At 37.3% G+C, this 24,618-nt stretch overlaps 1 long non-coding RNA gene across 1 annotated transcript; it reads right to left on the bottom strand.

The window, feature by feature from the left end:
- Window positions 1-2,736: 2,736 nt before the first annotated feature.
- On the bottom strand, window positions 2,737-18,627 carry LOC122451150. The gene is made up of 2 exons (XR_006272321.1): window positions 18,582-18,627; window positions 2,737-2,876 (listed from the first exon to the last, which is right to left on the bottom strand). It is a non-coding gene; the product is annotated as an uncharacterized LOC122451150 (long non-coding RNA).
- Between the last annotated feature and the right edge of the window lie 5,991 nt (window positions 18,628-24,618).

Genomic DNA, 24,618 nt, shown 5'->3' with positions numbered 1-24,618 from the left:
AAAAGCATCAATTCTTCAGTGTTAGCCTTCATTACGGTCCATTTTACATCTGTACATAACAACTGGAAAAACCAAAGCTTTGACTCTCTGGAACTTTGTCTGCAAATAATGTCTTTGATTTTTAATATGCTATCTAGATTGGTCATAGTTTTTCTTCCAAGGAGCAAGCTTCTTTTAATTTCTTGGCTGCAGTCACCGTCTGCAATGATTTTGGAGCCTGAGAAAATAAAGTCTGCCACTGTTTCTATTTTTATCCCATCTATTTGCCATGAAGTGATGGGACTGGATGCCATGATCTTAGTTTTTTGAAAGATGAGTTTTAAGCCAACTTTTTCACTCTCCTGTTTTACCTTCATCAAGAGGTTCTTTAGTTCCTTTTCACTTTCTGCCATCAGGGTGGTGTCATCTGCATATCTGAGGTAACTCTAGTTTTTCTGGACAATCCTGATTCCAGCTTGGGCTTCATGCAGCCTGGGATTTTGCATGATGTACTCTACATATAAGTTCAATAAGCAAGGTGACAATATACAGCCTTTTTGTGCTCCTTTCCCAATTTTGAAGCAGTTTGTTGCTCCATTCGAGTTCTAACTGTTGCTTCCTGACCTGCATACAGATTTATCAGGAACCAGGTAAGGTAGTCTGGTATTTCCATCTCATTAAGAATCCTCCACTGTTTATTGTGATCCAAATAGTCAAAGGCATTCATGTAGTCAATGAAGGAGCAGTCAATGGATTTTTTCTGGAACTTGCTTGCTTTCTCTATGATCCAGTGAATGTTGACAGTTTGGTATTTTGTTCCTCTGCTTTTTGTTGGTGACCTTCTACATCTGGAAGTTCTCAGTACATATACTGCTAAAGGCAAGCTGTAAGGATTTTGAGCATAACCTTGCTACCATGTGAAGCAAGTACAATTTTGTAATAGTTTGGGTGTCTTTGAATTGCCCTTCTTTGAGATTGGAGTGAAAGCATCTTTTTCAGTCCTGTGACCACCGTTGAGTTTTCCAAATTTGCTGGCATATTGAGTGCAGCACTTTAACAACATCATCTTTTAGGAATTGAAATAGCTCAACTGACATTCCATCATCTCCACTAGCTTTGCTTGTAGTGATGCTCTCTAAGGCCCACTTGACTTTGCATTCTAGAATGTCTGGCTCTAGATGAGTGATCACACAATCGTGATTATCTGGATCATTAAGATCTTTGTATAGTTCTTCTGTGTATTCTTATCACTTATTCTTAATATCTTCTGCTTCTGTTAGGTCCATATCATTTCTGTCCTTTATTGTGCCCATCTTTGCAGAAAATGTTCCCTTGGTATCTCTAATTTTCTTAAAGAGATCTCTAGTCTTTCCCATTTTATTGTTTTCCTTTATTTCTTTGCATTGATCACTTATGAAAGCTGTCTTATCTCTCCTTGCTCTTCTTTGGAACTCTGCATTTAAATGGGTGTCTCTTTCCCTTTCTCCTTTGCCTTTAACTTCTCTTCTTTTCTCAGCTATTTGTAAGGTCTCTTCAAACTACCCATTTTTCCTTTTTGCATTTCTTTTTCTTGCAGATGAATTTGATTGCTGGCTCCTGCACCATGTTACACACTTCCACCTGTAATTGTTTAGGCACTCTGTCTATCAGATCTAATTCCTTGAAATCTATTTGTTACTTCCACTGTATAATTGCAAGGAATTTGATTTAGGTCATATCTGAATGGGCTAGAGATTTCTATATTTTCTTCAATTTAAGTCTTAATTTTGCAATAAGTAGTCCTTGATCTTAGCTACAGTCATTTCCCAGCCTTGTTTTTGCTGACTGTATAAAGCTTCTCCATCTTTGGCTGGAAAGAATATAATCAATCTGATTTTGGTATTGACCATTTGGTGATGTTCATGTGTAGAGTCTTCTTTTGGTGCTGGTCTCTTGTGTTGCTGGAAGAGGGTGTTTGCTATGACCAGTTCATTCTCTTGGCAAAACTCTGTTAGCCTTTCCCCTGCTTCATTTTGTACTCCAAGACCAAACTTGGCTGTTAATCCAGGTAGCTCTTGACTTCTTACTTTTGCATTCCAGTCCCTTACGATAAAAACAATATCTCTTTTTTTCGTTTTTGTTCTACAAGGTCTTGTATGTCTTCACAGAACTGGTCAACTTCAGCTTCTTTGCAATACTGGTTGGGGCATAGACTTGGATTACTGTGATACTGAATGTTTTGCCCTGGAAGCAAATCGAGATCATTCTGTCATTTTTGAGACTGCACCCAAGTACTGCATTTTGGACTCTTTTGTTGACTAAGATGGCTACTCCATTTCTTCTAAGTGATTCTTACTTGCAGTAGTAAATATTATGGTCATCTGAATTAAATTCACCCATTCCCATGCATTTTAGCTTACTGATTCCTAAAATGTCAATATTCACTCTTTCATCTCTTGTTTGATTACTTCCAATTTGCCTTGATTCATGGACCTAACATTCCAGGCTTCTATGCAATGTTGTTCTTCACAGCACTGGACTTTACTTTCACCACCAGACACATCCACAACTGGGCACCCTTTCTGCTTTGGCTCAGTCCTCTTCATTCCTTTTGGATCTATTTCTCTGCTCCTACCAAGTGACATATTGGACTCTTACTGACCTGGAGAGTTCATCTTTCATTGTCATATATTTTTGCCTTTTTGTACTGTTAATGGGGTTCTCAGGGAAAGAATGCTGAAGTGGTTTGCCAATCCCTTCACCAGGGGACCACTTCTGTCAGTATTCTGTACCGCGATCCATCTGTCTTGGGTGGCCCTTCAAGGCATGGCTTATAGTTTCATAGAGTTAGACAAAGCTGTAATCCATGTGATCAGGTTGGATAGTTTTCTGTGTGTCTGGTTTTCATTATGTCTGCCCTCTGATTTATGAAGAAAAAAATTGCCAAAGCTTCCTAATGGAAGTCCTGGCTGTGGGGAAAACTGATCCTTGCTCTGGTGGGTACTGCCATGCTCAGGAAATCTTATTCCAGTCTTCTGCTAATGGTTGGGGCTATGTTCCCTCCTGTTGTTTGGCTTGAGGCCAAACTATGCTAGAGTTAATGGTGGTAATGGTGATCTCCTTGAAAAGGACTTATGCCAGCACTCCCAGAAGTGTTGTATTCAGTGCTCCTGACCCCGAGGCAGGCCACTCTTGACCCATGCTTCCACCAGAGCCTCCTGGACTCTCACAGGCAAGTTTAGCTCAGTCTCTTGTGGGGTCATAGCTCCTTTCTCCTGGGTCCTGGCTTACACAATGTGTGTGTGTGTGTGTGTGTGTGTGTGCACCCTCCAAGAGTCTGTTTCCCTAGTCCTGTAAAATTCTGCTTTCAAACCCCACTGGCTTTCAAAATCAAATTCCCTGATGGTTCTCAGTCCCTTTGCTGGATCCCCAGGTTGGGAAATCTATTGTAGGCCATAAATCTCCAGTTTGTGATTCATCTTCTTGGTGGCTCTATGGAAGGGTTAATTGTGATCTTCTCCAAGAGGACTTAGGCCACAAACTACACAGATAAGGCCTGCTGCAGCCAGAGCCCCTGTCCCTGTGGCAGGTCACAGATGACCTGTGCCTCCACAGGAGACACTCAGACATTCAAAGACAGAAGACTACTGAGAGTCCCTTAGATTGCAAATAGATCAAACCAGTCATTCCTAAAGGAAATTAACTCTGAATATTCATTGGGAAGACTGACACTGAAGCTGAAGCTTCAATATTTGGCCACCTGATGTGAAGAGCTGACTCACTGGAAAAGACCCTGATGCTGGGAAAGATTGAAAGCAAAAGTAGCAGGGGGCATCAGAGAATGAGATGGTTAGATATCATCACTGACTCAATGGACATGGATTTGAGCTAACTCTGGGAGTAGTGAAGTATAGAGGAGCCTGGTGTACTATAGTCAATTAGATTGCAAAGAATCAGATAGGACTTAGTGACTGAAAAACAACAATGTGTAGCTTACTAAATTGGTTGATCAACTTCTTGTACTATATATTCACTTTAATCAGTGATATTTTCCCTTCAAATGAAAAAAAAAGAATATATAACCTTTTCTTTTTCACTTAAAGTAGACCCTTTAACATTTCTTGAAGGGCAGTTTAGTGGTGATACGCTCTTTTGGTTTTTCATTGTCTCAAAACTATCCTTCAGTTCTGAATGATAATCTTTCTGGGTAGTATTTTTTTTTCAAAGTTTTTTGTTTCATTTTTTCCCTTTAGCACCTTGAATATGTCATGTCACTCCCTTTTGACCTGGAAAGTTTCTGCTAAAAATCAGCTGATAGTCCTATGAGGTTCCCTTGTATTTGACTCTTTGCTTTTCCATATGTGCCTAGTGCTTTTGGTGAGATAAGCTAGTGGCTGCCACCTTGGTGAGGTCTAGGGCTGGAGTCAAAGTGGCTAGAGCTGGAGCAAGGTGTGAGCCAGGACTTCTCCAGGATTTATGTCAATCACTTCCCTCTTAACAGGTGGGGCTGGAGCCTGGAGGGGGAGGGAGGGGGTCTAACTAAAAATCTGAGCTAGCCTTTCTTATCTCTAACATGATGGTAGAACTCACTTTATTTAGGGGCATGGTCAGGGGTGGGACCAGGGCCTTAGAATCTGGAATCATGGGTCTAAGCTAGTGCTGCCTCCCTCCTGTGTGATGGCTGTCTCTGCCTTGATGAAATCAGGCCTGAGACTGAGAAGTTAGAGAAGTAGTACTAATCTAGCTCCTCCACACTCTGGTGTGTTGGCAGTCTCTGCCCTGGTTGGGCTCATAGCCAAGGTTCCAGTAACTGCAGCCACAAATCTGAGTTAGCTGCACTTCTCCTTTGGCAAAATGATGATCTCCACCTTGTTTGGAAGCAGTGACAGAGCAAGAGGGGTTGGATAAGAAGTTTTGTTTATGCTGTCAGGTTCTGTCAGGCTGGCCAGAGCACAATGAAGTTCTCAACCTGCTGCTTCTGTGCTAGGACTAGGAGCAAGCAACTCTTCAATGACTGAGAATAATTTCTCTACACTCTCTGGTAAGACACTGGTTTTCAAACCAGCCAAGGGGATTTGCCCTCCCAGTGCCAGACCTGAGGTTTGGGGTGTCCATTAGAAGCTTGAACTCCTTGCTCCTTAGAGAGGACACCTCAGTCTGTGATATCACCTCAGTCTGTGATAATCCTATTCTCTCCTGGGTCACCCACCCATGGTGTGGGTTTTAGCTAGATAATTTCTTCTCTTCTCTCAACAGAGACTTGTGTAGTCCTTTCTTATAACCTTGGTCGCAGAAGAGTCATTCTGCTAGTCTTCAGGAAATTGTTGGGGAGAGTTTGTCAACTGCTAGCTGTAGTTTTGATGTGTTCATGGGAGAGGGGGAGATGAGCTCAATGTTTTCTGACTCCACCAACATCATCAAGTTCATTATTTGGGGTCAACTTAAAGGAGCTTTGAAAGCCAGAGAAACTGTAAACTGGTAGGTTGAGCATATAAATCCATTCATGTTAAATAGGAAGATTTGTAAACAATCTAAGCAAGAGTTCACTGATCCCTCAGTACACGCTAAACAAGTTGACATACTTTCAGTTTTCATTCCTATAAGGAGAGACAATCAAATTAATAACATGGAAACAAATTTGAATGCTAATCTTCCTAAGATTTCAAGAAAATTTTCAATAGTCACTGGGTACAGGTATAGCTACTATAGTGATTGTATGTATAATTAAATATATATTTCATTTTTGCCATAATTTTCTCTTTTTTTGAAAATTTATGTATAGTTTAAAAAAGATTTTTTTTCCATTAGAATTATTAAAACTTTTGTCTTTAGTTCTCATATTTTACAACATATCCTTGAGGCTATCTTGCACCCTATAATTTATAACTTTCAATCTCTCACTCCATTTCTCCTCTATCCCCCACTGGAAACCACTCATTTTCTCTCTATCTCTGAGAGTCTACTTTTGTGTGTGTGTGTGTGTGTGTGTGTGTGTGTGTGTTTGTCTGTGTTAAATTCACTAGCTTGCTGTATTTCTATAGACTACATGTATGGATAGTATCATATAATATTTGATTTCTGTCTCTTATTCACTTAGCATAATGTCCCACAAGTCTACACACATTGCTGAAAATGACAAAAGTTCAATATTATTTATGGTTAAGTAGTATTTCATTGTGTATATACACCACATCTTTATTCATTACTCTGTTAATGGACGTTTAAATTGCTTCCATGCCTTGGCATTTATAAATAATGGTGCTATGAACATTGGAGTGCAAAAACATGCATTTCATTTTGAATAAGTACTTTATCTATTACACTAAATATATAATTATATACACATATATTACACTATATATATGTATGCATTTATATACACTATTAAATATATATACTTATTTATTTTTCAGCCAAATATTTGCAGTTTATTGTATATAAGTTATACTAAAATTGTTGTTTAAAAGTGATTCAGTGTTGTCTGGACTGCTGTGGGCTTGCCTTACCTCGGGGAACCCATTCTGCAGTTGAACACTTCCTGCCAGGTTCAAACGGTAGGAAGGAGTGAAAGATCTGCTGAGGAATGGCTGCCACACCAACACCAAGAAGACTCTGCAGGCTGCTGTCACGAAGTGAGCTAGAGACCAAGCTCCTCAGTCTGGATAACTTAGGAAGCAGAAGGTAGTAAGTTGCACTTTAAGATAAACCCTGTAGCAGCAATAGTGGAGGTAAAAGGAGGCTGTTCAGGGCGTCAGCAGCTGTAGGAGTTTCTGGGGCGATTGTGGTGACCAATGCCAAGACATTTCTGTACCTCTCATGTTCTTATATTTTAACGTCTGGCTATGTAATTCAGAAACCTCCCCCAGTCAGGGGACGAACAAACCTGATAGATATCTTTCACTCTCTTCCTGCTCTGGTCTCAAAGAACATGAGATCTCTCCTAAGGTGTTGAGGGAAGTGATGGAGGAGCTGAGCACTGATGAGTCTTGAGGCTACTGTAAGAGAAGGACCAAAAGCCAGAGGCAGGAGGCTTAACTCCAGAATTTTAGAACATCAGAGAACTGACTCCAGGGAACATTAATAGGCAAGAGTTCACCCAAAAGTCTCCATACCTACACTGAAAGCAAGCTTCACCCAAGAGCCAACAAGTTTTAGTGCAAGACATACCACGCTAATTCTCCAGCAAAACAGGAACACAACACTGAGCATAAAAGATGGCCTGCCCATAAGTCATGTCAAATCCATAGATGCCTCAAAATTCACTACTGGACACTTCTGCACTTCAGAGGGAAGAGATCCAGCTCCACACACCAGAACACAGACACAAGTTCCCCCAACCAGCAAACCTTGACAAGTTACTCTCACAACCCCACCCATAGGAGCAGACTCCACAATTAAGAGCAACCATGAACTTCCAGCCTGAAGAAAGGGCACCCCAAACACAGCAATCTAAACAAAATGAAAAGGCAGAGAAATATTCAGCAGGTGAAAGAACATTATTAAAAACCCACCAAAGCAAACAGAAGAGAAGGAGATAGGGAGTCTACCTGAAAATGAATTCAGAATAATGATAGTAAAGGTGGTTCAAAATATTGAAAACAAAATGGTGTTACAGACAGATAGACTAGAGACAAGGACTGAGAATGTGCAAGAAAAATGTTCAACAAGGACCTAGAAGAAAGAAAGAAAAGTCAATCAATAATGAACAATACAATAACTGAGATTAAAAGCACTCTGGAGGGAATCAAGAGTAGAATAACTGAGGCAGAAGAGAGGATAGAGGAGGTGGAAGATAAAATGGTGGAAATAAATGAAGCAGAAAAGAAGAATGAAGAGAAATGAAGTCTGGAGAAAATAAATGACATCAGAGACATCTGGAGCAATGTTAAATGTCCCAACATTCAAATCATAGGTGTCCCAGAAGAAGAAGACAAAAAGAAAGGGCATGAGAAAATACTTGAGGAGATAATAATCAAAAACTTATCTAAAATGGGGAAGGAAATATCCATCCAAGTCAAAGAACCCTAGAAAGTCCCAAATAGGATAAACCTAAGGCAAAACACCCCAAGGCACATATTAGTCAAACTAACAAAGATCAAACACAAAAAGCAACTATTAAAAGCAGCAGGAGAAAAGCAATGAATAACACACAAGGGGATCCCCATAAAGATAATAGCTGATTTTTCAATAGAAACTCTTCAGGCCAAAAGAGAAAGGCTGGACATAATTAAAGTGATGGAAGAGAAGAAACCCACAACCAATATTACTCTGCCCAGAAAGATTCTCTTCAGATATGAAGGGAAAGTATAAAACTTTACAGACAAGCAAAAGCTGAAGAATCCAGCACCACCAGAAGAGCTCTTCAACCAATGCTAAAGGATCTTCTCTAGACAGGAAACAGAGAAAAGCTTTATAAAATCAAACCCAGAACAGCAAAGTAAATGGTAGCAGGATCATACGTGTCAACAATTACCTTAAATGTAAATGGGTTAAATGATCCAAACAAAAGACAAACATTGGCTGAATGGATAAAAAAAAAAAAAAAAAAAAAAAAAAAAACAAGACCCCCTATATACGCTGTCTACAAGAGACCCAGCTCAAAGCTAGGGACACATGAAGACTGAAAGGGAGGGACTAGAAAAAGATATTTCATGCAAACGCAGACCAAAAGAAAACAAGAGTAGCAAAATTCATATACCAAATAAAATGGACTTTGAAATAAAGACTGTGATAACAGACAAATTAAGGACATTACATAATGATCAACAGATCAATCCAAGAAGAAAATACAGCAATCATAAATATATATGCACCTGAAAAAGGAGCCCCTCAATATATAAGGCAAATGCTAACAAGTATGAAAGTGGAAATTAACAGTAACCCAATAATAGTGGGTGACTTTAATATCCCACTCACTCACACATATAGATAGATCAACCAAACAGCAAGTTAGCAAGGAAACATAAGCTTTGAATGATAACAGTGGACCAGTTAGATCCAACTGATATCTACAGGGCTTTTAACCCAAAAGCAATGTATTTCACCCTTTTCTCAAATGCACACAGAACATTCTCTGGGATAGATCACATCCTGGGCCACAAATCTAGCTTTGGTAAGTTAAAAAGCAATTGAAATAATTTCAGGCACCTTTTATGACCATAATGTAGTAAGAATAGATGTCAACTACAGGGGGGAAAGTATTAAAAAAAAAAAAAAAACTATAAAAAACACAAACATATGGAGGCTAAACAACACGCTTCTGAATAACCAATAAATCATGGAAGAACTCAAAAAGGAAATTAAAATATGCATGGAAATAAATGAAAATGAAAACGAGAACTCAACACCTATGGGATTCAGTAAAAGCAGTGCTAAGAGAGAGGTTCATGGCAATAGAAGCCTACCTCAAGAAACAAGAGAAACATTCAATAAACAGTGTAACATTACACCTAAAGCAACAAGAAAAAGAGAAGCAGAAGAACCCCAAATTTAGTAGAAAGAAAGAAATCATAAGGAACAGAGAATAAATAACTGAAAAATAGGAACAAAGGAGACAATGGCAAAAAGCAAAACAAACAAACAAACAAAACTAAACTGAAAGCTGGTTCTTTGAGAAGATAAATAAAAGTCAAGCAGTTAGCCAGACTCAGCAAGGAAAAAAAAAAATGAATCAAATAAATAAAAGCAGAAGTGAAAATGGAAAAATCACAACAGACAGCACAGAAATATACAAGATCATAAGAGACTACTATGAGTTATATGCCAATAAAATGGACAACTTGGAAGAAATGGAAAAATTCTTAGAAAAGCATAACCTTCCTAAACTGAACCAGGAAGAAATAGAAAATCTTAACAGACACATCACAATCATGGAAATCGAAACTCTAATCAGAATTCTTTCAACAAACCAAAGCCCAGGACCAGATGACTTCATAGTGAATTCTACCAAAAATTTAGAGAGGAGCTAACACCTATGCTTCTCAAACTCTTGTAGAAAATTGCAGAAGAAGGTAAACTGCTAAACTCATTCTATGTGGCCGCCATCCCTTTAATACCAAAACCAGGTAAAGATGCCATAAAAAAAAAGAAATCTACAGACCAATATCATTGATGAACATAGATGCAAAATCTTCAACAAATTTTAGCAAACAGAATCCAGCAACATATTAATAAGGTCATGCCTCATGATATAGTGGGCTTTATTCCAGAGATGCAAGGATTCTTCAATATTTGCAGATCAATCAGTGTGATACATCATATTAGCAAATTGAAACATAAAAACTATGTGATTATCTCAATAGATACAGAGAATGCCTTTGACAAAATTCAACACCCATTTATAATAGAAACTCTCCAGAAAGAAGGAATAGAAGGAACAAACCTCAACATAATAAAAGCCATGTATGGCAAACCCACAGCAAACGTTATCCTCAATAGTGAAAAATTGAAAGTATTTCCTCTAAAATCAGGAACAAGACAAGGGTGCCCACTCTCATTGTTACTATTCAACACAGTTTTGGCAGTCCTAGCCACAGCAATCAGAGAAGAAAAATAAATAAAAGGAATCCAGATTGGAAAAGAAGAAGTAAAACCCTACTGTTTGCAAATGAAATGATCCTCTACATAGAAACCCTAAAGATACCACCAGAAAATTACTAAAGCTAATCAATGAATATAGTAAATTTGCACAATATAAGGCAAATACACAGAAAATCTTGCATTTCTATACACTAACAATGAAAAAACAGAAAGAGAAATTAAGGAAACAATTCCATTCACCATTGCACAAGAATGAAATACATAGGGACAAATTTACCTAAGAAGCAAAAGATCTATATGTAAAAAAACTACAAAACACTGATGAAAAAAAAATCAGATGACACAAATAGATGAGAAAATATACCATGTTAGTGGATTGAAAGAATCCATATACTGAAAATGAGTATAATGCTCAAAGCAATCTATGGATTCATGCAATCCCTATCAAGCCACCAACAGTGTTTTTCACATAACTAGAACAAATAACTTCACAATTTGTTTGGAAACAAAAAATCTCAGATAGCCAAAGCAATCCTGAGAATGAAGAATGGACCTGGAGGATTCAACCTTCCTGTCTTCAGACTGTACTACAATGCTGCAGTCATCAAGACAGTATGGTACTAACAAAGACAGAAATATAGATCAATGGAACAAAATAGAAAGCCCAGAGATAAATCCATGTACCTATGGACAACTTATCTTTAACAAAGGAGACAAACATACACAATGGAGAAAAGACAATCTCTTTAACAAGTGGTGTTGGGAAAACTGGTCAAACATCTATAAAAAATGAAACTAGAACACTTTCTAAAACCATACACAAAAATAAACTCAAAATGGGATAAAGATCTAAATGTAAGACCAGAAACTATAAAACTCATAAAGGAAAACATAGGCAGAACACTCTCTGACTTATATTACAGCAAGATCTTATATGGTCCATCTCCCAGAGTAATGGAAATAAAAACAAAAATAAACAAATGGGACTGAATTAACCTTAAAAGCTTTTGGTTAATGAAGGAAACCATAAACAAGGTGAAAAGGCAGCCTTCAGAATGGGAAAAAGTAATAGCAAATGAAACAATTGTTAAAGAATTAATCTCCAAGATATACAAGCAGCTCATGCAGCTCAATACTAAAAACAAAAACAAAAACAAAAACAACTCAATCAAAAAGCAGGCCAAAGATCCAAACAGTTATCCAAAGAAGACATACAGATGGCTAATAAACACATGAAACAATACTCGCCTTCACTCATTATTAGAAAAATGCAAATCAAAACCACAATGAGGTTTCATCTCACACCAGTCCCAGAATGGCTGCCATCAAAATGTCTACAGTCAATAAATACTGGAGAGGGTGTGGATGAAACGGAAACCTCTTACACTGTTGGTGGGAATGCTAACTGGTACAACCACTATGGAGACAGTGTGGAGATTCCTTTAAAATATGGAAATGGAACTATCATATGATCCAGCAATCTCACTGTTGGCCATACACACTGAAGAAACCATAATTGAAAGAGACATATGTACCGCAATGCTTGTTTCAGCACTATTTACAATAGCTAGGGCATGGAATCAACCAAGATGTCCATAAATAGATGAATGGATAAGGAAATTGTGGTACATATCCACACTGGAATATTACTCAACTATAAAAAAGAAAGCATTTGAGTCAGTTCTCATGATGTGGATAAAACTGGAGACTATTATACTGAGTGAAGAAAGTCAGAAAGATAAACACCAATATTGCATATTAACACATATGTATGGAATTTAGAAAGATGGTTACAATGATCCTATATCCAAGACAGCAAAAGAGACACAGATGTAAAGAACAGACTTTTGGACTACGTGGGAGAAGGCGTGGGTAGGATAATTTGAGCGAATAGCATTGAAACATATATATTACCGTATGCAAAACAGATGCCTAATGCGAGTTCAATGGATGAATCAAGGCACTCAAAGCCAGTACTCTGGAACAACTCAGAAGGATGAGGTAGGGAGGGAGGTGGGAAGGGGGATAAATTAATAATATTTTTTTCTCATACTAAAGAAGGACTCATTTGCAACTTTCATTCATCTATGATGTTTCATATTCAGTTTTTTTTTATTGTTTTAATACAAAATTTTATTGTTCAATTGCTAGGTTCTGACTGACTCTTTGTAACCCCATGGAATGTAGCACACCAGACTCCTCCATCCTCCACTATCGCCTGTAGTTTTCTCAAATTCATGTCCATTGACTTGGTGATGCTATCTAACAATTTCATTCTCTGCTGCCCTCTTCTCCACTTACCTTCAATCTTTCCCAGCATCAATGTCTTTTCTAACGAGTCAGCTCTTCCCATCAATAGGCATAGCTTCAACAATAGTTCTTCCAATGTATAATTAGAATTGATTTTCTTTAGGATTGATATTGATGTTGATACTCACTGATATTCTTGCAACCCAAGAGGCTCTCAAGAGTCTTCTATAGCACTACAACTTAAAAGCAGCAGTTCTTTGTGTTCAGCTTTCTGTATGATCCAACTCTTACATCCCTATATGACTACTTGAAAAAACATGGTTTTCACATATGAACCTATGTTGGAAAAAGTGTCTTTGTTTTTGGTTTGTCATAGCTTTCCTTTCAAGGAGCAAGTGGTTCTGAATTCCATTACTGCAGTCACTGCCTGCAGTGATTTGAGAGGCAGAGAAAAGATCTGTCATTGTTTCCAGTTTCCCCCTTCTATTAGTCATGGAGTGAAGGGATAGGATGCCATGATCTTCAGTTTTTGAATGTTGACTTTCAAGTCAGTTTTTTTCACTCTCCTCTTTCACCCTTATCAAGAGGTTCTTTAGTTACACTTCACTTTATGCCATTAGAGTGGTATCAACTGCATATCTCCCATCAATCTAGACTCCAGCCTATCATTCATCCAGCCTGGCACTTCACATGATGTACTCTGCATAGAAGTTACATAAGCAGGGTGACAATATGCAGACTTGTTATTCTCCTTTCCCAATTTTGAACCATTCCGTTGTTCCATGTACTGTTCTAACTGTAGCTCTTTGACCCACCTATGAGTTTTTCAGGAGAAAGGTAAGGTGGTCTGGTATTTGCAGCTCTTTAAGAATTTTTCCACAGTTTGTTGTGATCCACAAAATCAAAAGCAATCATGTGGTCAATGAAGCAGGAGAAGATGTTTTTCTTGAATTTGCTTGCTTTCTCCATGTCCCAATGGATGCTGACAATTTCATGTTTTGTTCCTCTGCCTCTTTGATACCCAGCTCTACATCTGAAAGTTCTCACTACTTACACTGCTAAAACCTAGCTTTAAGGATTTTGAGCATAACCTTGCCAACATGTGAAACAGGTACAATTGTACAATAGTTTGGATATTTTTTGCATTGCCCTTCTTTGAGATTGGAATGAAAACTTATCATTTTGAGTCCTGTGGCCACCACTGAGTTTTCCAAATTTGTTCACAGATTGAGTGAAGCACTTTACCAGCATCATCTTTTAGGATTTGAAATAGCTCAGCTAGAATTCTGTCACCTCCACTAGATTTGTTCATTGTAATGCCTTTTATGGTCCACTTGATTTCACATTCTAGGATGGTCCAAGTCTAGGTTAGTGACCTCAACGTTGTGGTTATCCAGGTCATTCAGACTTTTCTTCTGCATAATGTCTTCTGCTTCTGTTAGATAAGATGTCTAATTATGAAAGTATTCTAAATAAAATGTTGTACCTTATTTATTTTATTTAACCTAGTGAATGAACATCATGCTAGGTGCCGGGAATACAGTTGTAAAAAGGACAGACACTAATCTTGGCCTTCATAGAATTTACAACCAAAAGCTCCAGAAAGAATCAATCACTTTACATCGCCTCTATTTCCATCAAAGCAATGCTTTTATCACCTTGTTCTGCCTTATTTCTTTGAACCCCATGGTTGTGATAATTTTCCTTCACTTGAAGACTGTCACAATGCCTAATCATCTTGATAACAAGTGTTAAAATATATTTGTATTGAATTAAAACTTACTAAATTATTTAATGAAGGAAACTAAAATAATCTTAGATCATACTTTATTATTGTCAGCATAATTAAGATTTATGCAATTTTCACACAATCGTAGGGTACAAATTCTATTCAAGTTTTCATACACTATAAACTAGGAGACCCTGAAACATATCCAGGGAAATAAAACAAGGTGCAAAGCTTTCATGGTCTAAAGATATTGAAATCATGCAGAGTCTATTCTCTTATCACTGGGGAATTATGTTAGAAATAAATATTAAAATATATTTGAAAATAACCCACATATTTTCAAGGGCAATATGATATTTACCAGGATTTTGACTTAGTCATTGAAAGCCTCAATAAAGTTAGAAGACTGGTAATACACAGATTCTGATTCTGACTGCAAAGAAGAAAACATTTAATAAGAAATTAATATCAAAATAAAAAAATAATATTAAGGTAATTTAAAAACACCATGTATTTGGAAATTAAATATCAATTTTTAAATGATGGGTGTATCTAAGAAGTCATGAAAAACAAAATTAGAAAATATTTGTAACAGAATAAAAGTAAAGAAAGAATTTACCACAATATGTTGCATGAGGCTGAAGCATGATCTAAATTCAACTAAATACAATGTGGAATCTTGAATAAGTTATGAAAACAAATAGTGGACACCATCATAAAATTTTGTGAAATTTGAAAAGAAAAAAAAAAAAGTTCTGTAACTTAATTAATAATATTGTGCATGGACATTCTAATTTCCTGGATTTTTTTTACAACATAGTAAAATTCTGAGAATATAGAGAAATACTATGCTTTAAAAATGTCACTCAGAAAATTTTAATTACCAAGATAATAAACTTTCAAGATTTTAACAGTAATAGTAAACACATGGAACTATGTCAAAGTTTAGAATTAATATAAACTTGAAATCTAGCATTCTATTCAAATTAAATCAAACAAGTGGAATTAAAGTGCTATATATTTTTAGTGAGGCAAAAATTCATAAGATTTCTAAATGAAATATAACGTTTTATATTGATAAATCTTGAGAAAGAATAATAACAATAAAAAGAGATGAAGAAATTTTGGAAAACATAAACTAAGTGAAATGGAGACACAGAATATGATAGAAGTGAAACAAACTAGATAAAAGTAAAAGATCATCATATAGTCCAGTTGTTTTTAAGCATGGCTGTTCATTAGAAACACATCTGGAGCTTTGGAGAAAAAAGCAATATCTGGGCATTTCCAGTTCTAAAACAAAACAAAACAACAACAACAACAACGACGAAAGATAATTCTAATATTCCTCTGGATTTTGAAAAGTGATGGCAGATTTTATGTTAAATGGTAGTTTTAGTGAAATAGAATTCTCTTCTTTCTGTTGACCTATCATGTTACAATGGTATTAAGTGAATAAGTTGCATAATCACAATAGAAGAAGACATTTAACAGTTTCACAATCAAAAGACAGACAAAAAGTAAAAGATAATTATAACTGCAAGCCCTAATGGAAACAAGATTAACCTAGCAATATAAAAATAAAATAAAATAAAAAATTGCATACAATTTGCATGATGTGGTAAGTGAAAGTGCATACATGTATGTTTTCACCCATTCAGGTAGTATGTATCTTCTGGCTGGGATATTTAATCCATTTGCATTTCAGATAATTATAGACATGCGTGCTGCACTCCTGGAGAAGGAAATGGCAACCCACCCCAGTACTCTTGCCTGGAGAATCCCATAGACGGAGGAGCCTGGTAGGCTACAGTCCGTGGGTTGCTGAGAGTCGGACACGACTGAGCGGTTTCACTTTCACTTTTCACTTTCATGCATTGGAGAAGGAAATGGCAACCCACTCCAGTATTCTTGCCTGGTGAATCCCAGGGACAGAGGAACCTGGTGGGCTGCCGTCTATGGGGTGGCACAGAGTCAGACACGACTGAAGCGACTTAGCAGCAGCACCAGCAGTGCTGAACTCCATGGGGTCACAGAGAGTCGGACACGACTGAGCGACTGAACTGAACTGAGCTGGAGACATATACGATCCTATTGTTCTCGTTGTTCAGTCACAAAATCGTGTCTGACTCTTTGCGACTCCATGGACTGCAGCACAATGGGCTTCCCTGTCCTCCACTATCTCTCAGAGCATACTCAAATTCATGTCCATCCAGTTGGTGATGCTAGCTAAACATCTCATCCTTTGCCTTCCCCTTCTTTTGCCTTCAGCTTTTCCCAGCATTAGGTCTTTTCCAATGAGTTGTCTTTTCATAGCCAAAGTTGTCTCTTCAAAGCTGGAGCTTCAGCTTCAGCACCAGTTCTTCCAATGAATATTCAGGGTTGATTTTTTTAGGATTAACTGGTTTGATATCCTTGCTGTCCAAGGGACTCTTAAGGGTCTTCTCCAGCACCACAGTTTGAAAGCATCAATTCTTTGGTGCTCAGCCTCCCTTATGATCCAACTCTCAGTTTCATACATGACTACTGGAAGAACCATAGCTTTGACTGTATGAACTTTGTCCACAAAGTTTCTGCCTTTTAATACACTGTCTAGGTTTTTCATAGATTTCCTTCTAAGGAGCAAGTGTCTTTTAATTTCATGGCTGCAGTGATTTTGGAGCTCAAGGAAATCAAATATGTCACTGCTTCCACTTTCTTTCTTTTCTTTTTTTTTTTTCTTCTATATTCCATGAAATAATGGGAATGATGCCATGATCTTAGATTTTTGAATGTTGAGTTTTAAGCCAGTTTTTTTTTCACTCTCCTCTTTCACTCTCATCAAGAGGCTCTTTTGTTCATCTTCACTTTCTGCCATTAGAGTGATATAACCTGCATATCTGAGGTTGTTGATATTTCTCCCAGTAATCTTGATTCCAGTTTGTGATTTATCCAGCCCAGCATTTTGCATGATGTACTCTGCTTATAAGATACCAGACCACTCTACCTGTTTCCTGAGAAACCTGTATGCAGGTCAAGAAGCAACAGTTAGAAGCTTAATCAATGGACTGGTTAAAAATTGAAAAAGGCTGTATATTGTCATCCTGTTTGTTTGACTTACGTGATTCAATTACCATTTTCTTAATTGTTTTGGGTTTGTTTTATGTACGTTTTTATCTTATCCTGTGCTTCCTGCCTAGATAAGTTCCTTTAGCATTTGTTGTAAAGTTGGTTTGGTGGTGATGAATTCTCTTAACTTTTGCTTGTGTATAAAATTTTTGATTTCCCCATCAAATCTGAACCAGAGTATTGCTTAGAAGAGTATTCTTGGTTGTAGGTTCTTCCCTTTGTCATTTTAAATAGATCATGCTATTCCCTTCTTGCTTATAGAGTTTCTGTTGAGAAATTAGTTGATAACCTTACAGGAGTTCTCTGTATATTTGTTTTTTTCTCCTTGTTGCTTTTAATACTTGGTCTTTAATTTTCATTAGTTTGATTACCATGTGTTTTGTTGTGTTCCTCCTTAGGTTTATTCTGTCTAGGCCTCTCTGTGCTTCCTAGACTTGGTTGATTATTTCCTTTCCCATATTAGGGAAGCTTTTAGCCATTATCTCTTTAAATGTTTTCTCAAGTCCTTTCTCTCTCTCTTCTACTGAGACCCCTATAATGTGAATGTTGGCAAGTTTAATGTTGTCCCATAAGACTTTCAAACTGTCTTTACTTTTTTTTAAATTCTCTTTTCTATAATCTGTTCTGTGGCAGTAATTGCCCCCGTTCTGTCTTTCAGCTCACTTATCTGTCCATCTGACTCAGTTATTCTGCTATTTATTTCTTATTGTTAATCTGTGTTTGTTCTTTAGTTCTTCTATAGGTCTTTGGCAAACATCTTTTGCATCTTCTCTATTTCTTTTCTGAGATCCTGGATCATCTTCATTATCATTATTCTGGATTATTTTTTCTGGAAGTTTGCTGATTGTCACTTCATTTAGTTGTTTTTCTTGGGTTTTATCTTGTCCCATCATCTGGGACATAACCCTTTGCTTTTTCATTCTAATTAATTTAATGCAAGGTGGTTTTCATTCTAGCCACTCCATGATTGTGATTCTTGCTCCTTTTTCTATCTGACCTCTGGTAGATGAGGCTAAGAGGCTTGTATAAGTTTCCTGATGGGAGAGACTGGCAGTGGGAAAAACTTGGACTTATTTTGGTGGGCAGGGTCATGTTCAGTAAAACTCCTATCCAATTATCTGCTGATGGGTGGAGTTATTCTCCCTCCCTGTTTTGTTTGGCCTGAGGTAATCCAGCCCTGGGGTCTGCTGGCTCTATGATAGGGTTTGTGTTGACTTCCAATATGCCAAGGAGCATCTTCAAATACTGTAGTTGGCAGTGCCTCCATCCCCATATGAGCCACTTCTGACCCACGCCTCTACAGAGACCCTCCAATGCTAGCAGGTGAGAGAGTCAATTCCTAGGCAGGTTGGTAAGAAGTCCAGGTGTCTACAAGGAGAGAGGAGTCTGGGGTTCTCGAGGAGGAGATAGTGGTCTGGAATTCTCAAGGAGGAGGAAAAGACAAACTTTTTTTTCCCTCTACATTCCTTCATCTTGGTCACATGAAACATTTTTATCTTTAAGCCTTGAACTGATGATTAAACAACAAACAACTCAGTTAACTCTGTACTAAGGATTATATAACAAAAATGTATCCTGCTTGAAGACAGTTTCTGGAAAAAACCTTCTGGCTTGTCCTGTTATCTTAAAATGTAAATTATGGGAGTGGATCTAGTAAGATCTTTACAACTTCTAGACATTCTTCTGATTCATTGCAATAGCTAATTAAAAGGTATATAACTCCATCGCTAACATTAGCGAAGGGGCATTCTTTCTGCCCCTTCTGATGTCTATGTTAGACACTTTTACTGTCCCTTTTATACTTTAATAAAACTTTATTACACAAAAGTTCTGAGCAATCAAACCTCATTTCTGACCCAGATTGAATTCTTCTCCTCCGGAGGCCAAGAATCTCAGCATCTATCGTGGTTCAGCAACAACCTTTCACAGATAGGTCTAGTCCTGGCTTCTGTGAGGTCACTGCTCCTTTCCCCTGGGTCTTGGTGCATACAAGATTGAGTTTGTGCACTCCAAGGGTGGAGTCTCTGTTTCCCCAAGTCCTGTGGAAGTCCTCTAATCAGCTTTCAAAGACAGATTCCCTGGGGATTTCCAATCCCTTTGCTGGATCCCCAGGCTGGGAAGCCTGTCATGGGGCTCAGAACGTTCACAACTGTGGGAGAACTTTGGTATTATTGTTCTCCAGTTTGTGGGTCGCCCAGCTGGCAAGTATGGGATTTGATTTTACAGTGATTGCATACCTCCTTCTGTTTAATTGCAGTTTCTTCTTTGTCTTTGGATGTGGGGTATCATTTTTTGGTGGGTTCCAGCATCCTCCTGTCAATGGTTTGTTCAGCAGATAACTGGACTTTTGGTATTCTCACAGAAGGAAATGAGCAATTTCTTATACTCCATCATCATGAACCAATCTCTATCTTATGTATTTTTATCCCCAATTTTATTGCATGAACTGTATAAATAGAAAACTTTTAAAAAAACTTTTACTGATGAATTCTGACATTGGGTTGATATTTGCATACAAAATGCTTTCAAACATAAACAAAATTAATATTGTCCCCCTTAGTCTGAAATAACAATTTTGCTTTTTATGTTTCTTGATTTTATGCAGATGCAGGTAGTCTGAAAGTCTTTCTGTCTTCCAGAGGGACAAATAATTTCAGAAATTTTGGATAGCAAATATTATATCTTATGAGGTAATGCAAACCTACACTGGAGTTTCATTCTTACTTTTAAATCAAATTGTAAAAAAAGAAAAGAAAAGAAAAAAAAATGGCCTCATCCATATACATTATATATATATATTTTTCTTTCTTAAGTATAGAATGCATTAAACAAATTATGAAGGATGCTGTAAAAACATTCCTTTCCCTGAGAAACCACTAAGAAGAGACCCAGATTTTTCCTTCTGTCTCAGGAATATATAATTCATAGCATATTTAACAAATGATTTGACCATATTAAGAATTCACATTTGGACTATAGTGAATTCATTAAGGTACACCTCTCTGGTAGTCAACCAAGTGTACTTTGTCCTGGTTACATACTCAGTTTTTTCTTTCCTTCTTTGAAAAATACACAGATGCTATTTCTAAATGAAACATGTTAAACCAGTACTGGTGTTTGCAACTAGTAAAAATGTGAATGGCATGTCATTTCCAAAAAATAATTTTTCAATAAGTTTACCGAAAAAAAAAAAAAAAAAACTTTTAAAAATGTGTATTTGATTTTCTTTATTTAAAAAATTGTTTTTAATTGAAAAATAATTGCTTTATAATGTTGTACTGGTTTCAGCCATACATCAACACAAATAAGTCATACATATGCATATGTGCCCTTCCCCTTGAATACCCCCTCCCACCTCCTATCCCAATGCACCCCTCTAGGTTGTCACAGAGCCCTAATGTGACTTCCTTGAGGCATACAGCAAATTTCCACTGGCAAACTACATTGCATATGGTAATGTATATGTTTCCATTCCTCTCTCCAGTCATTCCCCCCTCTCCTTCCCCTCCCCCATGTCCATAAATATGTTCTCTATGTTTGAGTCTCCAATGTTGCCATGCAAATAGGTTAATCAGTACCATCTTTCCGGGTTCAATATGCATGCATTAATATGCATTTATTTTTCTCTTTTTGATTTGATTTAACTTGCATAATAGGCTCTAGGTTTATCCATCTCATTAGAAATGACTCAAATGTATCCCTTTTTATGGCTGAGTAATATTCCATTTCATATATGTACTACAGCTTCCTTATCCACTCATCTGTTGATGGGCATCTGGTTTGCTTACACGTCCTAGCTATTGTAAATAGTACTGCAATAAACATTGGGGTACATGTGTATTTTTTAATTACAGTTTTTCATGGTATATGCCCAGTCATAAAATTGTTGGGTTGTATGTTAGTTGGAGGATGCCCAGGGGCAGAGGGCACCTGGCCTCTCCATTGCCTCTGACCTTCATGGCTGATTTGCCACCCAGGAGGATTGCTACAAATAGAGATAGTGGAGATGGTATATTTAAAATCCTACAAAAAATCATGTTGTTAAAATGTTGTACTCAATATACCAGAAAATTTGGAAACTCCGCAGTGGCCACAGGACTGAAAAAAGTGTTTTCATTCCAATCCCAAAGAAAGGCAATGAGAAAGAATGTTCTAATTATCATACAATTGCACTCATTTCACATGCTAACAAGACTATGTTCAAAATTCCTTGAGCTATGCTTCAGCAGTACATGAAGTGAGAAATTCCAGATGTACAAGCTGGATTTAGAGAAGGCAGAGGAACCAGAGGTCAAATTGCCAACATCCATTGGATCATAGAAAAAGCAAGGGAATTTCTAAAAAGCATCTACCTCTGTTTCATTGACTATGCTAATGCATTTGGCTGTGTGGATCACAACAAACTGTGGAAAATTCTTCAAGAGATGGGAATCACAGATCATCTTACCAGTCTCCTGAGAAACCTGTATGCAGGACAAGAAGCAACAGTTAGAACTGAACATGGGACAACGGACTGTTTCAAAATTGGGAAAGGAGTATGTCACGACTGTATATTTTCATCCTGCTCATTTTACTTATATGCAGAATACATCATGTGAAATGCTGGGCTGAATGACTCACCAGCTGGAATCAAGACTGTCAGGTGAAATATGAACAACCTCAAATATGCAGATGATACCACTTTAAAAGCAGAAAGTGAAGAGAAACTAAAGAACCTCTTGATGAAGGTGAAAGAGGAGAGTGAAAAAACTGACTTAAAATTCAACATTCAATAAATGAAGATCATGGCACCTGGTCCCATCACTTTATCACAAATAAATGCAAAAGAAAAAAAAAAAAGGAAAGAAAAAAATGACAGATTTCATTTTCTTGGTTTCCAGCATCAATGTGGATGGTAACTGCAGTCATGAAATTAAAAGACGATTGTTGCTTGAAAGAAAAACTGAAAAATACAGACAATTTATTAAAAAACAGAGACATCACTTTTCTGACAAAGGTTTTTCTAGTCAAAGCTATGGTTTTTTTGGTAGTCATGTATGGATGTAAGAGTCGGTCTATAAAGAAGGCAGAGTGCCATTGAACTGATGCTTTTGAACTGTAGTGCTTGATAAAACTCTTGAGAGTCATTTGGACAGCAAGGAAGTCAAACCAGTTGATCCTAAAGGAAATCAATCCTGAATATTCATTGGAAGAACTGGTGCTGAAGATGAAGCTCCAATACTTTGATCACCTTATTGGAAGAGACCCTGGTGATGGAAAAGATTGAGGGCCAGAGGAAAAGGGGCCAATAGAGTATGAGATGGCTGGATAGCATCATTGATGTAATGGACATGATTTTGAGCAAACTCCAAGAGACAGTGAAGGACAGGGAAACGTGGTGTGCTGCAGTCCATTGGGTAGCAAAGTTGGACATGACTAAGCAACTGAACAACAAGAACATGGTAGTTTTATCCCTAGTTTCTTAAGGAATCTCCATACTCTCTTCCATAATGGCTGTATCAATTTTCATTCCCATCAACAGTACAAAAGTGTTCCCTTGTCTCCACAATCTCTTCAGCCTTTATTGTTTGTAGATTTTTTGATGAAGGCCATTTTGAACCATGCGAGGTGATATCTCATTTTAATTTTGACTTTAGTTCAATTCAGTTTAGTCCCTTAGTTGTGTCCAACTCTTTGCGACCCCATGAACCAAAGCACGCCAGGCCTTCCTGTCCATCACCAACTCCCGGAGTCTACCCAAACCCATGTCAATTGAGTTGGTGATGCCATCCAATCATCTCATCATATGTCATCCCCTTCTCCTGCTTTCAATTTTTCCCAACATCAGGGTCTTTTCCAATGAGTCAACTCTTCACATCAGGTGGCCAAAGTATTGGAGTTTCAACTTCAACATCAGTCCTTCCAAAGAACACCCAGGACTGATCTCCTTTAGGATGGACTGGTTAGATATCCTTGCAGTCCAAGGGATTCTCAAGAGTCTTCTCCAACACCACAGTTCAAAAGCATCAATTCCTCTGTGCTCAGCTTTCTTCATAGTCCAACTCTCACATCCATACATCACCGCTGGAAAAACCATAGCCTTGACTAGACTGACCTTTGTTGACAAAGTAATGCCTCTGCTTTTTAATATGCTGTCTAGGTTGGTCATAACTTTTCTTCCAAGAAGTAAATGTCTTTTAATTTTGTGACTGCAATCACCATCTGCAGTGACTTTGGAGCCCAGAAAAATAAAGTCAACCACTGTTTCTACTGATTCCCCATGTATTTCCCATGAAGTGATGGGACCAGATGCCATGATCTTGGTTTTCTGAATGTTGAGCTTTAAGCCACCTTCTTCACTCTCCTCTTTCAATTTCATCAAGAGGTTCTTTAGTTCCTCTTTAGTTTAGTTTTTCTAATAACTAGTGACGTTGAGCATTTTTTTCATGTGTTTATTAGTCATCTATATGTCTTTGGAAAAGTTTCAGTTGAGATCTTGTACCCACTCTTTGATTGGGTTGTTTGTTTTTCTGGTATTCGGTTTCATAAGCTGCTTGTGTATTTTGGAAATTAATCATTTGTCAGTTGTTTAATTTGCTATTATTCTCTCCCATTTTGAGGGTTGTCTTTTCACCTTGTTATAGTTTCCTTTGCTGTGCAAAAGCTTTTAAGTTTAATTGAGTCCCATCTGTTTAGTTTTGTGTTTATTTCCGTTACTGTAGACAGTGGGTCATAAAGGATCTTACTGTGATTTATGTCATGGTGTGCTCTGATTATGCTTCCTTTAAAGGTTGTTTTTTTTTTTTTTTTTTTTTTTTTGGTTTGTTTTCATTTCTGGTCTTACATTTAGGTCTTTAGTCCATTTTGAGTTTGTCTTTGTGTATGGTGATAGGAAGTCTTCTAATTTTTTTCTTTCTTTCTTTTTCTTTTCTTTCTTTTTTTTTTTTTTTTTACATGAAGTTGTCCAGGTTACCACTTATTGCAGAGACTATCATTTTATCATTTCCCCATTGCATATTCTTGCATCCTCTGTCAAAGATAAGATGACCATAGGT

Source organism: Cervus canadensis, chromosome 1, assembly GCF_019320065.1.
Source record: "Cervus canadensis isolate Bull #8, Minnesota chromosome 1, ASM1932006v1, whole genome shotgun sequence".
Lineage (NCBI taxonomy): Eukaryota > Metazoa > Chordata > Mammalia > Artiodactyla > Cervidae > Cervus > Cervus canadensis.
This window is presented reverse-complemented; position numbering and strand designations above follow the sequence as displayed.